General features: G+C 43.3%; 1 long non-coding RNA gene across 8 annotated transcripts in view; it reads right to left on the bottom strand.

The window, feature by feature from the left end:
* LOC116643950 overlaps nucleotides 1-13,441 on the bottom strand; it is an 89,779-nt gene that overhangs the window by 58,181 nt on the left and 18,157 nt on the right. The window contains exon 4 of one of the 8 annotated variants that reach the window (XR_004301670.1): nucleotides 439-570. The exons of the other annotated variants lie outside the window; for them this stretch is intronic. This is a non-coding gene — a long non-coding RNA (uncharacterized LOC116643950). The remainder of the gene's footprint in view (nucleotides 1-438; nucleotides 571-13,441) is intronic. 8 annotated transcript variants of the gene reach the window in all.

Below are 13,441 nucleotides of genomic sequence, written 5' to 3'. Positions count from 1 at the left end.
TTTCTCTCGCTTTTCCACGGGTCCCAGTAGGCTTCTCAGAGACTAAGGCAGATCAGGTCAATTCACTGGACACACTGTTATGGACAGCGTATGACAGGCTAGAGCCGTGCCTGATACACAAAGAAGAATGTTGGAACAAATACGGAAGAAACTACCCTCATCTCCCTGGGGCTTATTAATGACAGTGAGACCGGTGAGCAAATCTAGAATACAAAACCATGTGCACTAACTGCCTTCTGAACGGCACAGATATGAGAAGCTCAGTGTGGAATCGCTGCTTGGTTCAGAACAAGATGGAAGGCTTCTCGGCAGAGGTGGCATTGGCTGGACCTTGCAAAACATGTTGGCTAGAGAAATCGTGCCCTGCTAAGTTCGCCCTTCTAGAAACGCCTGCCAACACACTAGAGTGTGTTGAAACTCCTAGAATTATTTTCATACCTGTGACTCTCGTACATGAACTCGTATCCAAGTGTTCAGTCCTTGCTTTCTTTGTGAGATGGAGAACAAGGGCCACAGGAATGGCAAACATTAACTAGATAGATGTCAGCCCTGGCAAGGCACTGTTAGATGCTGCCGAGAAACAAAAAGAGAAGGGGTAGCAAAATTTACATCTCCATCTGGCAATCCACTTAAAGATCAGGATGCATCTGATCTGCTCTGACTGCCAAACTGAGCAACCGTAGGCAGTCTGCAGTAGGTACCCGGTGAGTGCCAGCATTGTGGATGCTGTGGAAGGGGGCGGATAGCAGTGAGCCCACAGGTCCTGGCAGCTGGGAAGTCTAGCTTAAGAACAGAAGACTTGAACTTGCAGCTAATACACCCAAGTGAAGAACTGGGACCGGGAGACACAGCAGGCAGAGAGGAAAGGCCAGTGCATTCCTTGGCCGGGACACTACTGGCACTTTCCAAACCAGAGAACAGATAGTTTCGATCAGGAGGGAGAGATTCCCCAAGAGAATCTTCCTTCTCCCTCTCTCTGCTTCCTCTGTCCTTTCTAAGCACATCCCAGTTCCCCAGCCCTTATCTAATTCAATGAGGCTGGCCAGTGTTATTTTGGGAGGAACAAGGGCTGGGAAAGACTCCATTGCCAAGTTCTTCTTGATGAAAGGCTTTTGCGTTCTCCGCTCCGTAACCCCCACCCACTCAGAGGGCTGGCCCCAACCCCCCAGGCCCCAAGGTGAAGGACCCAGCTCCGCAGGTGGGGAGCGCACCTGGGGATGCCGCAGCCCTTCCCGTGGCCTCCCAAATGGAGTCGTGATGGAGGGTAAACACACAAGAAGGGAGAGAATTCTGTGGAGCCCGTGCCGAACACATATCTAAAGCCAAAGAATTTTGTTTCACTACCCTCTGTTGAAGTAAAAACAGCTCCAAGAGTATTCCCTGGAGCGCGAAACGGTTCTCTCATCATACAGGGTTCAAAGACACTGCGAGGCGTGTAGCGTAGCTGAAAATGTCTGTATATAATAATGCCTTTATGATGTTGTTTTGTTTCTGGCTTGCCTTTACCTGAATTATCTGAAGACATTGTTTGAGGCTATGAAAAAATATGAATAATATTAGGCCTTGAGATCAAAAATCATTTTTTATTTCCATGGTTGTGAGCCGCCCATATCCCACGCACGGCTCTCAATTTCCAAAGCAGCAGTGAAATGCTGGGGAGATCAGGTGAGGTGTTTTTTTTTTTTCTTTTTCTTTATCTTATTTTTATTTTTGTTATTATGCACTGGTCTTGAAGCCGTCGAAAGCTGTTTGAAATGGCAAAACTAATCATGGGGAGAAACCGCAATTTAAACGTGAGAAGAAAGGGAACTACACACACCTGCCTAACAAGATGTCCGCCCAGTGGGACGAGTGACTGACACCTTCAGGATGGTCCGGCAACCCAGTGGCTCGGAGACGTGATGCTACCAGAATCGATGACCAGCGCTGACTGGAGATCCCCAGAGGGCTTTCCATGTGAGGAGACCACAACTTTTCGGCCCACCCCTTGAAACGACAAACACGCCTTTTTTGCCTCTTTCCCTACTGTGCTTTTGAAGAACTAAGTTTGAGAAACGAAATAAGAAGTCTCATTTTTTTGCACTTGTTACTTAATCAGTGGATGGTGCCCAACCCATGTCCCACCAGGCCACCGAGGGCCAATGCCCCAGCCGACAGACATTCACCTCAGGCTGACCTGCGTTCAGGCGTGGCCCCCAGGATCCACCGTATCTAACATCTGGCACCGGCTGGCTCACGTCCACCACGTGAAGGCAGAGCATCTGTGTTCCGGCATCACTTCACCGCTCACGAGGTCACAAACGTAGACAAGTCACCACCCCTGCCAGGCCTCAACTTCTTTATGCTTTCTCCACACTCCCAGTTAGTAAACCTCAAAATCACAGGCCTGCTGAGACCTCAGTCTTCATTGGCCGTATTCCCAGTGAGCTTCTGAGTCACAGAGACGCGGCCTCCAACCCCTCTGTCCTTCTCATCCGCGCTGCCCTGCCCTCGTTCCTAACCCTTCTCCCCTCTCCCTCCCTGCGCTCCACCCTCACACCACTTTCAACACTTCCAGTTCTGCCCTTAACCTGTTCAAAAGCTGTCAGCTGTTTCCCAGGGCCTCTTGGTTAATGGCTGCCAGTTACAGCCCTCCCCAACCTGCCAGACCTACCTCCTGGCCCACCGCTTCCTCAGTGCGCCTACCCTCCAGCCCAAGGTCACATCTGCTTGTCCACACACCCGTATGCATTGCACCTCCAGACACATGTTCACACTGATGCTTCTTCCCGGAATGCCCTCTACCTGCTACACCCCTACCCTCACCCCTAATCTCTGCATATCAAAACTTTTTCTATTGGATTGATGTATAAGACGATGCAGCAAAACTATGTGAGAAAATAGAAACAAGCTAAATGTCTAATTGGACTGAAATGGCTAAAGCAATCATGGGACAAGTATACAATGACTTTATAAACCATGGCTTTAAAGAACATTTAATGATAGGTGAAAACTCATCGTTCTGTTAAGTGAGTAGACCCCAAAAGTATGTATTCAGTATAAGCCCAGTTTGTGAACTCTGTGTGTGTGTGTGGTGTCTGAATATATAGACCTATATACATAGAGGAAAGTCTAGAAGGAATACACCAAAATGGTACTTCTGTTTTCTTCTGGCTGCTGAGATTCTGAGCACATTCATTTTCTTCTTTACACTTTTTAATATTTTCTCATAAATATGTATTGTTTTTAAATTTTAAAGTACAGTAAATAAACATTAGCCATAAAACAGTAAACAAAAGAAATCCTACTGTTGCTCAAGTGTCGTCTCAAACATTCTGTCCTCAAAGGTCTTGATGGCGTGCCTCATCCCCCCCACTAACCTCCACTGACCGGCTGTGACTTCTTCCACCTTTGAGCTCCAGCTACGCCACATGGCCTGTCCTTCTTCATGCCCGCGTGACCGTGTGCATCCTTTATCCCTCCCCTTTGGCTGTCAACCACCTGGGAGTAAGGACTCTGTGTCACATCTGCCTCCTCTCTCAGTCCAGACACAGAGCAGAGCCTCTGTGAGTGCTTTCTACTTGAATTGGCCACACTCAGTTTCTAGATCCAAAAGGGTCACTGACAGGATAGTCTACACTTCCACGTCAGCCATCCTAGACATTTCAGCACATCTTTTTTTGTAGCTCTGCAGGGAACTAGTTTGAAGAAAAGTAGATCAAAAAACCCTTATTTATTCATTTCTTCAGGAAAAAAAGGACACCAACTCCAACTCACCTCTGGTCTCTTCTTGTTAGCTTTCTCAAGAGACACTTGGCAGCACCGACACTAGAATACAAAGACTGTGTGTTCAAGGGTTCCTAGTGAGTGTCCCTCAAAGAGCATCCTCATTCTTGAAAACCTAAGTCGTATATGGATAGCCATTACTCACATGTTTGACCTCTTGATTCCTGAGCTAGGAAGTGCCAGACACTATAGATTGAGACCCATGTGGCCAGTAATTTCACCCTGATCTCTAGCAAGAGGCTTTCCCAAGCGTTGTCATCAACCTGGACCTCAAACCAAGGTTCTAAAGAGTCACAGAGCCTCAACTGCAAAGACTTCCTCTTCTGGCCTCTGGAGCTCTTGGTAACAGGAGTTCTTCTGCAGCCCCCATCATTTTGTTTTCCTCAAGCCAGGGAAAGGCAATTCTCTGATCTCGGTAGGAGGGACCGATGGAAATTACCCAGTTAGGCAGTGACTCAGCCCCTCAGGGAGACTGGGATATGTTCCCTACATTTGAGGAGAATCATTATATGAAGGAAGGATATAAGAGTTACCACAAACCAACCCCCAAGTATGCCCCCTTCTCTGAGTCCTCTTCATCCTGCAAATCCTGTTCAATCCCAGCCCTAAAGGAGACCATCTGAGACTATCCATCCACAATCACTTCCTCCCCTGAACCCCCACAATCTATGCAATACCCACCTCATGAAGTTTTATGAAAATCATTCACAATGTAAATAGAGCATCCAACACAGAGATGAATATATAGTAGGTATTTGATCATTACCATTAATAAGCCATCATACAGTTTTTATTAGTGCTATCTGTTCAATTTCATGTCAGCTCCTTGAAGATAGGGATCACATCTTCGGAAGTAAAGCTCTAACTGTTCATCCTTGTTGGGAAATGGATTGTGGTAGATCTCAGGAATTTCCTGGATAGCTGAGAGTTCAATTCTTTGAGTACGACGCACAGATATTCTTAGAGGCTACCATTCAGACCACTGTCCTACAACCCCCTGCCTTGAACCCTCACACAGAGCAGAGTCCAGGTGGTTGAAGTCAGCGTCTTCCAGGACCGTGAAGGTGTGTGACGCTTTCCATGTTCCTTATCACAGAACAATCCCACATCTCTCCCTTCTTCGCTGACTTCTGCCTCAGCTGTTTGGGAGTCTGTTCTTTGTCCCCTCATCATCACATCTAATCCCCCCACAACCAGTGTGATTGCTCCGATGTCACCACTCTCTTTCTACTTCTCTCTGCCCTCTGCTCTCTCTTCTCCCTTTTGCCTCCTCTCAACAATCTTGCTTTTGTGTAGAAATGGGTGGCCTCCCTGGGCATTGCCCGATGTTCCTCTCAGGCCCCAACACCGGGGGTCCTCCCTGCCTGGGTCCACATATCACTACTGCCACTTTTACTCCCTAAGGAGGCTCCCTTTCTCATTACATCCAAGCCAGCTATCATTCTGGATGATGAAAATTTCCTGCTCCTGGTAGAGAGTTAAAGATGTTCGATTTTCAATAAAAACTGGTTGATTCAGTGAAGCAGTCACTGAACAAGAAACTACAGGCTCAGGCCCGTATTCAGCCTCAGCATATAAAGGATGAGTGTGATCCACAGAAACTTCCCAAAGCCATCCAAGGCTCTGCTGAGTTTTGAGGGGAATAGAAAGTTTTAGGTGAGTTAGTTTGATTTTTGTAATTTCCTAAAGACATTTGACATCAGAAGCTTCTAGGGCTCCAGACATCTCGGTCTCTGTGGCATGACCCAGTGTGAGGCAAGACGCCGGGAGAACAGATACTGCCTCGTTCTGCAGCCCTCTGCAGATAATTAGCACGGCAAGGAGCAAACAAATTCATGCCTACTGCTCTGTCTCCATGGCTCTCGGAGAGGTCTGGGAGAGAGGGATTTCTCCCTCCTCAGCTGACGCACGTGGAGGTGACTGGGGAGAGCCGCGCAGAAGATGAAAACCCTGTCTCATGAAGCAACACCGCCACGCGCTCTGTGAACTTCTTCTGATTTGCAAATGAAATTTTTCCCACAGACAATGCAGGCAGCACCAGGCCCTGACTGAAGACACAACTCATGAAAGTCTCCAAGTCAGAGTCAGAAAAACCTCCAGCCGCTGAAGGCAGAAGGCAGCGCTGGAAATAATGAACCACATTAACTAAGAAGCCGCAAAAGCCATCTCTATTAGACAGCTGTGCGGGTCAAAAGGAAACCAGACAGGAGACATCAAGAGGAAACTCAGGCTCCCCAGGATAATTGCAGTGCAATTAATACAGGGTGAGTCACTGCCCTTGGTGGAAGTGGGATCCTGCTGCAGCGAAGAGCAGAGGGCTCCCAGACCAACCATTCCCCTTCCTCACCATCTGCGGAACCCAAGGAAACATCCTCAGGAAATAGGTCAATAAGATGACGTCACCATTTAAAAATCAACTGCAGAATCCACAAATATCAACACAGAAAGTGCATCCCGTAGAAACCTGCAAATAGATTTTAAAAGATGTCTGTCCCGGTTTGTAGGCGCGCCGCGTCTCTTACAGTAAGTCAAGGGAACAGTTACCAAGAGAGAAGGAAAAAGGAAGACAAGGTGAAACCAACCGGCACTGAGCCACTACAGGGTACTGGCTACTGGGTCCTTTGGTTTCCTCCTCATTACACTATGGGATCATCTTTCTGTCCCCCATTTCATAGATCTGGAAACTGAGTCAAAGAGATTAAAGAAAACACAAGAAAGCAGAGGTAGAGGGTGAGGGCAGGGGGCAAGAGGAGAAAGAACACTAATTAATCAATGAACAATCCCCCACATTCTCCTCTCATCTCCTTCCCCCTTGGACCTTTCCCTCTTCGAATACTAGACCTCACACAAAGCAGAGATGACCATGTTATAAAAAATACCACAGGGCTCTTTCAAGAGCCACATGCAAGTCACACATAGGACTGAGCAACATGTCAGCCCTTCATGAGCACACAGCGCATGCACCGAACCAAGGAGGGAGAACGGCAGTGCTCAGGCTGTGGATGCGTCTATCGACTGGGGAGCGTGTTCCAAAACAGACTCTTGGGTGGACTCTGGATCAGTAGGTGATTCTGATGAGGGAGGTGGCCATAAACTATGCTTTAAAAATTACAATTGTAGAAGTTTAATTTTTTGAATTAAAATCTGCCGGGTGGTTCTAGGGAGCATTTCTCCCTCCCCACCTAGGAATGCCTATAGAGTCTGAAAACTTTCTGGGATGCGGAAGGGCAGAAGCAGCCCAGTCAAGTGCCTGGCCACCATTCCTCCCATCTCAGCAGCCCTGTGCAAAAGCAAATTAGTTGGGACAGTGCTATGCTGGAGCTGGCTGGTACCTGCTCACAAAAGCCAATTGTCAACTATTCAGAAATTGGCAAGCTGCTTGTTAAACCTTAGCAGCTTAAAACTTGCCACAGTGGGAGCATTTATACCACAGTAATGGGCAAACACTAAAAATCAAGGCTTTTTTTCTTTTTCTCTTTTCCTTAGACAGCAAGTTTACCAGCACACTACTGGTTGCAAGTGACAGAAAGGCACTCAAACCAGTTTAATTAAGAAGGGAGATTTATTTGTTGTAATTACTAGGAATCCTACGGGTAGAACTGCCTTTAGGGCTAGCTGGATCTAAAAGCTTAAAAGATATTTTTCTTTGTGTTGGTTTTAATGGGCAGACAGACTTCCTCCATGTATTAAGGAATATGGCAGGTACCTGTCCCGTATTCAAATTCACCCAACTTACAAAACCCAAAGGAAAGGGATTATCCTCGGGGCTCCTGGGTGGCTCAGTTGGTTAAGCGCCTGCCTTCGGCTCAGGTCATGATCCTGGAATCCCGGGATCGAGTCCCACATCAGGCTCCCTGCTCAGCAGGGAGTCTGCTTCACCTTCTGTCCCTCCCCCCTCTCATGCTCTCTCTCTCTCTCTCATTCTCTCTCTCAAATAAATAAATAAATAAATCTTTAAAAAAAGAAAGAAAGAAAGGGATTATCCTCTGTTAGCTCTACAGAGAAGTCCTGAGAGGATTCTGATTAGCTTTGGGTCACGTGCCCATCCCTGAACCAATCACTAAGATGAGGGAGAAGGAGGACTCTAACTGGCCAGCAAGGATCATGTGACCTGCCCTGAGATGAGGATGCAGCCACCATGGTTGACATTTGGGTTTTTTTTAAAACTTAGGTGAGACAACAGACAACAAGGCCTTCTGAAATTAAAGGTTTTGCTCAGACTATCAGCACACTGGATAGTGGAAAGGCTTTAGGAAGTCAGTGGAAATCAGGCAGTGAGGAAAGCTCACATAAAAGGACTTAATAATTGTCAAATGATCAGATAGAAAAATGGTAAGCATAGGGTATCAGAGCCAGAGAGCCAGTAGCATTTGCTACTACCCCATGAGTTGTTGTGAGGATGAGGTGAGATCTATGTGAACAGGGGGAGGCAGATGCCAGGCATGTTGCAAATGCTCAATAAATGGAAGTTATTATTATTATTATTATTATTTTATGTATTTATGTGACCTCAGATTCCTCATGTAGAAAAGGAAAATAATGATAATAAGACCTACTTTGTGGGGTTGCTATGAGGTTATGAGATACTGTAGTACAGGCCTGGCCTATCATGGCTACTCCATATAAATCATAACTATCCCTATCAGGTAGAAACGTTCTTTTCCAAGGCTCCCTTGCTCTTGCCTCAGCGCCTTCTTTGAATCATCAAAATAAACACTTGACATTCTCCTTCCTTTCCTCTGAGCACATCAAGAAATAGTCAAGGAAATAAGACAACCATTTTGTCTCCAAAAAGAACCTTCTGGAAATGTGTTTCTCTGGCAGTTTTTCCAGAGCAGGTGGATTTGGTTGAAGGGAAGTCAGATGTTAGCAAATATTTTCTCTCATGCTGATTTCCTGAGAAAATTGTACAAGTTACTGAAAGGTTAAAAAAAATCCTCCACCTCTCCAACTTCAAAAAAGACATGGAAGGGGGTATCACTGGAGTACACAAGATCTTTAGCAGAGTGGATAATATCAATGCATGTTGCTACTTTTGATACTGCCTCGATGACAGGAGTGGGGGCAGAAGTAGAAGTTCAAAAAAAACAAATTCAGAAGAGATAGATGGGAAGAGCTTTGTCACTCAAAGAATAATAAATGTTTGCAATGGCCTACTGGGCAAGGCTGGTGAGGTAAAGACAGTGGGTTTGTTCAAGTAGCAATTAGATGCTATCCTGGGGGAAAGACCGTATTACAAGAGAGAAGCATCAATGTGCTGAATGGCTTTTCACGCTCCTAACACTGCCTATGTTCTTTTCGTACTCTTAAGGGTCTGCAGTCCCAGCAGAATATGTGAGCACAGAAATTAGGCCCAGCAGTATGCCCTGGGAAACTGGGCCAAGAGAAAAAATGCTGTTCAGGCAGGACCACAATTTGCAATGTTTGGCTATAGCATTCATTTCATTTCCATTGTTTCTTAGGTCTTGGGAAACACAGATGATGCTAGGGCAGAGAGTGGGAGAGAGTCAGGTCCTCAGGTCCCCACTAGTTATGCTCAGCTGTGCCCAATTATGCCATATGAAGCCTGCTACCTTCCTGGGTTGGTGAATTCAGTGGCATATACGAATGGCACATTAAAGTACATGATGATCCTAAATAAGAAAGGCCCTTGGCCAAAGCACAGAGCTTTTCTTCTTGGAAGTCCGTCCTGATCTTTGCCTTTCCTACTCTCGGGGAACCTTATTTCTGCACCATTTTCCCAACATGGGGAAAAGTCAGTATTTTCAGATATTTTTCAAGACACAATTTCTAGACTCCATGTGGACAGTAGTGTTTCACATGTCTACTGTTAAGGTCTCTTAAGTTTTGTATCAAAAACATAATTTAACTGTACAGTATAACTTCTTTATTTCACCATAAAGATAAAGTATTAGCATAGTGGCCTCCCAAATCTTACTCCCAGGTCACATTTAAGAGGAATAGGCAGACACACATAGAATCTTGAACGTAAAAGGAAAGAGACCATTGAGAATGAACAAATATTTGAGAGGTGCTCATCTCAAACATGAGAACTAAAACTAAGGTAACCAATTTACTCTGGCAACAGAAAAAAATTTTAGAATTTGTATAAATAAGATCTCAAAAAAATCAAATAAAAATCTTGGAAATTAAAATTGGGGCCACAAAAAAATTAATAGATGGGCTGGAAAACAGCATGAAATAGCTGTGAAGCAATTTAATCATGTAGAAAACAGAGGAGGCATTTGTGCCAAATATAATTTAAAACAACAGTAAGATTAAAATATAACAAAAACAGTTGAGATGTGGAGTCTAGATTTGTTTTTCCCAAGTTCATCTAAAAAGATCCCTAGTTGGAAAGAATGAGGGAAACAGAGCGGAGAAAACAAATTGTTTTATTTTAATAGAAAACAAAAATTTTATTGAGCTGATCGTTCATATTGATGGGACCCACTAAGTTCCTAGAAAAATAAGATGAAGATGACTTTAAGCTAAACATACCATGTAAAACTTTATAAAACTGAGGCTAAAGTGAAAAAAAAGTTCCATAAGACTTCCAGGCAGAAAAGAATCATTCATTTACAAAAGAACAATAAAATTGGAATCAGACTTCTCAATAGCATGCTGTTAGGAAAATAGTTAAGAAATGATGTTCAAATGTGTGAGAAAATGATTTTTCACCTATAATTTCATATCCATTCAAATTTCACTCAAATGGGAGGACAAAATAAATATTTTTCTGACATTCAGAAAATCACAAACTTTATCATGCTTATATTCTCTGAAAGATTCACTTAGAAAAAGCAAAGCAGGAAAGGAGTAGATGAGGAATTCAAGACACAGTTTGTTTAATGTATAGTTAAATGCAAATAATTTTGATGCACAAAGAAATGTATAAATATTAATATTTGGAAAATCTCCAATGATGTCAACATGAGAACATGAGAAGATGGGGAGGAGGGAAAGTAAAAGCAAGCTGAGATTTAGAGAGAGAGAGTATGTGTGTGTGTATGTGTGTGTGTGCTCTAGACATTAACAGAAAAGTAAAAGATGAAATATGTGTTGAAAGCGTATGGGGAAAACCTCTAGTAATGGTAGAGTAACTCCTATTGGTACAAACCTCCTTCAGGTACCAACTGTAAACTTTGGACAAAATATATAAAATATATATATTAAAAGACATTAAGAGTAACGAAAACCAGGCAGAAACTGGGAGAGAGTCAATACTTGGAAGAAGGGAACAGCAATGAGTGAATCTCTCATTTTTATAACTCTTCACCCAAGGATAGATGGTGCCTGGTAGGGCAACTAAAACTTGGATAGAAACCCACAGTCTCACTGGCATGAGGATCCACAAGACAGAATTTGTGATGACCACAGGAGCTAAAGAGTGAGAGAAAGTCTCAGAAAGGAGAGAATTAGAGGAGGGGAGGCTCGGTTTTAGAAATAAATTGTGCTGAGGTGCCTGGGTGGCTCAGTCAGTTAAGCATCTGCCTTTGGCTCAGGTCATGATCCCAGGGTCCTGGGATCAATTCCCACATCGGGCTCCTTGCTCAGCAGGGAGTCTGCTTCTCCCTCTCCCTCTGCCCCCCACTCAAGCTCTCTCTGTCTCGCTCTCTCTCTCAAATAAATAAATAAAATCTTTAAAAAAGAAAGAAATTGTGCTAACTTCTGAATTATGCTCATGTGAGGCAGACTTCAAGCAGTCCACCTAAGCCAACAACCACAGAAGACTTAAGAGTTTGAAGTTTGAGTCTGATTGAGTTAAGTGACTGCTAAAGCAAAAATATCTATACTCTTCAGAAGATTATAACAGAATCCTTTAAATTGTTCAAAATGTATCATTCAAAATGTCCAGGACACAATCCAAAATTACTGGACATGTGAAGAAATAGGAAAATATGACTCATCCCTAAAAGAAAAGGCAATCATCGGAAACTTCTTGCAAGATGAACAGGATGTAGAAATTAGCAGACAAGGATATTAAAGCAGCTATTGCAACTACACTCACATGACTATGAATAAATAAAAGGAAGAAATCTCAGCAGAGAAATAAAAACCATAAAAAAAGAATCAAAATTCTCTAAAAATTCTAAAATTTCTTAAATAGATTTAACAGCAGATTGGACATTTGGATTATTTTAATAAGTGAACTTGGAGATAGAGCAAAGAAATGATCCAATCAAAAAATCAAAACAACAGAATGATAACTTTTTTAAATGAACAGAGCTACAGTGACCTGTGGGAGAATGTCAAATACCATGTAACTGAAATATAAGAAGGAATGGCTACACAAAGGATTCTGGGAAGATGGCAGAGTAGGAAGCACCAAGAATCTCCCTCCCAACTAGACAACAATCACAATGGCAGAATCTATCTGATGTAACTGTTTTGGAACTCTTGAATCTAGTGAAGGCTTGCACAGTAAATTTAGTAAATTTCAGCCAATTTCAGTTCTTAACACAGCAGCAGCTACCCATCCCCCAGCCCCAGCCAGGTGGCAGGCAGCTGTGCACATATTCCTAGAGCAACTTGCATAGAGTTTGCAGAAGCCAGGGTGGGTAAAAAGGACCCTGTTTTCAGAATATAAGATCTGTGCTCTGATTGCTGATTGCTGCTTTTGATCTCTGAGGTGCAAAAAAATTGGACATCAATTGTTGTTGAACCTCCCCTCACTATTGCAAGCTCCCCTTTGGCTGAAGTGTCTTTCAAGGGATTTAAAGGCCCAGCACCCTGACTGGCATCATATTTCTCATCAGCATACTAGATACCAGGATGTGATGCCTTTGAAATTATTTTAGTCATAGAATTTTATACCCAGCCAAACTGTCATTAAAGGGTGAGTGGTAGAATAAAGGCATTTTAAAACAAAGAAGGACTTGGAATTTTCACCTCTTACATTATTTCTTTGAAGTTACTTGAGGTTGTACACTAATAAAACAAGAGAATAAGCCAATGAAAAGGAAAATATAGAATCCAGGAAAGAGTGAAACCAACCAAAAATGGAAGTCCCAGGGTAATAGTTATGCTTCAGTCTTATAGAGCTATAAGTTTATAGTCAGTAGGCTCACAGAGGATTCAGGAAGGATATATCTGAGTAGAGAAAGGTGTGGGTGGGGGGGCGGGAGGTAGAATTCGGAAGAGTTTAAGAATGTGATTTTTAAAATAACTCAAGAAAAAAACAAATGTCATTAGAAATGCCTCAATACTAACACAAAATTCACAACAGATATATAAATGGTGAAACAAAAAATATTTTTAAAAAGTTGTTCAATTTTACTATTACTAAATTATTAATGTATGAATTTGGCCAATCAGTTTAATAAAAATTATATTTTAATCATATCTGTGCCAATGAGAATGCAATCAAATGGGCACTCTCATATGTTATTGGCGTCTTTTTGAAAGGAAATTTGGCAATAATTATAAAAACTTTTTAAATGCACATATTTTTAAAAAGATTTTATTTATTTATTGAGAGAGAGAGAGCACGGGTGGGATAAGGGGCAGAGGGAGAAGCAGGCTTCCTACTGAGCAGGGAACCCAATGAAGGGCTTGATGCCAGGACCCTGAGATCATGACCTGAGCTGAAGGTAGATGCTTAACCAGTAGAGCCACCCAAGCGCCCTTAAATGCACATATTTTTTGGCTCAAATGGCCACTTCTGGAAATCTAG

The sequence above is a fragment of the Phoca vitulina genome, unplaced genomic scaffold, assembly GCF_004348235.1.
Source record: "Phoca vitulina isolate PV1807 unplaced genomic scaffold, GSC_HSeal_1.0 scaffold28, whole genome shotgun sequence".
In the NCBI taxonomy this organism is placed as follows: domain Eukaryota; kingdom Metazoa; phylum Chordata; class Mammalia; order Carnivora; family Phocidae; genus Phoca; species Phoca vitulina.
The sequence above is the reverse complement of the archived record's forward strand: the minus strand, read 5'-3'. Positions and strand labels throughout refer to the sequence as shown.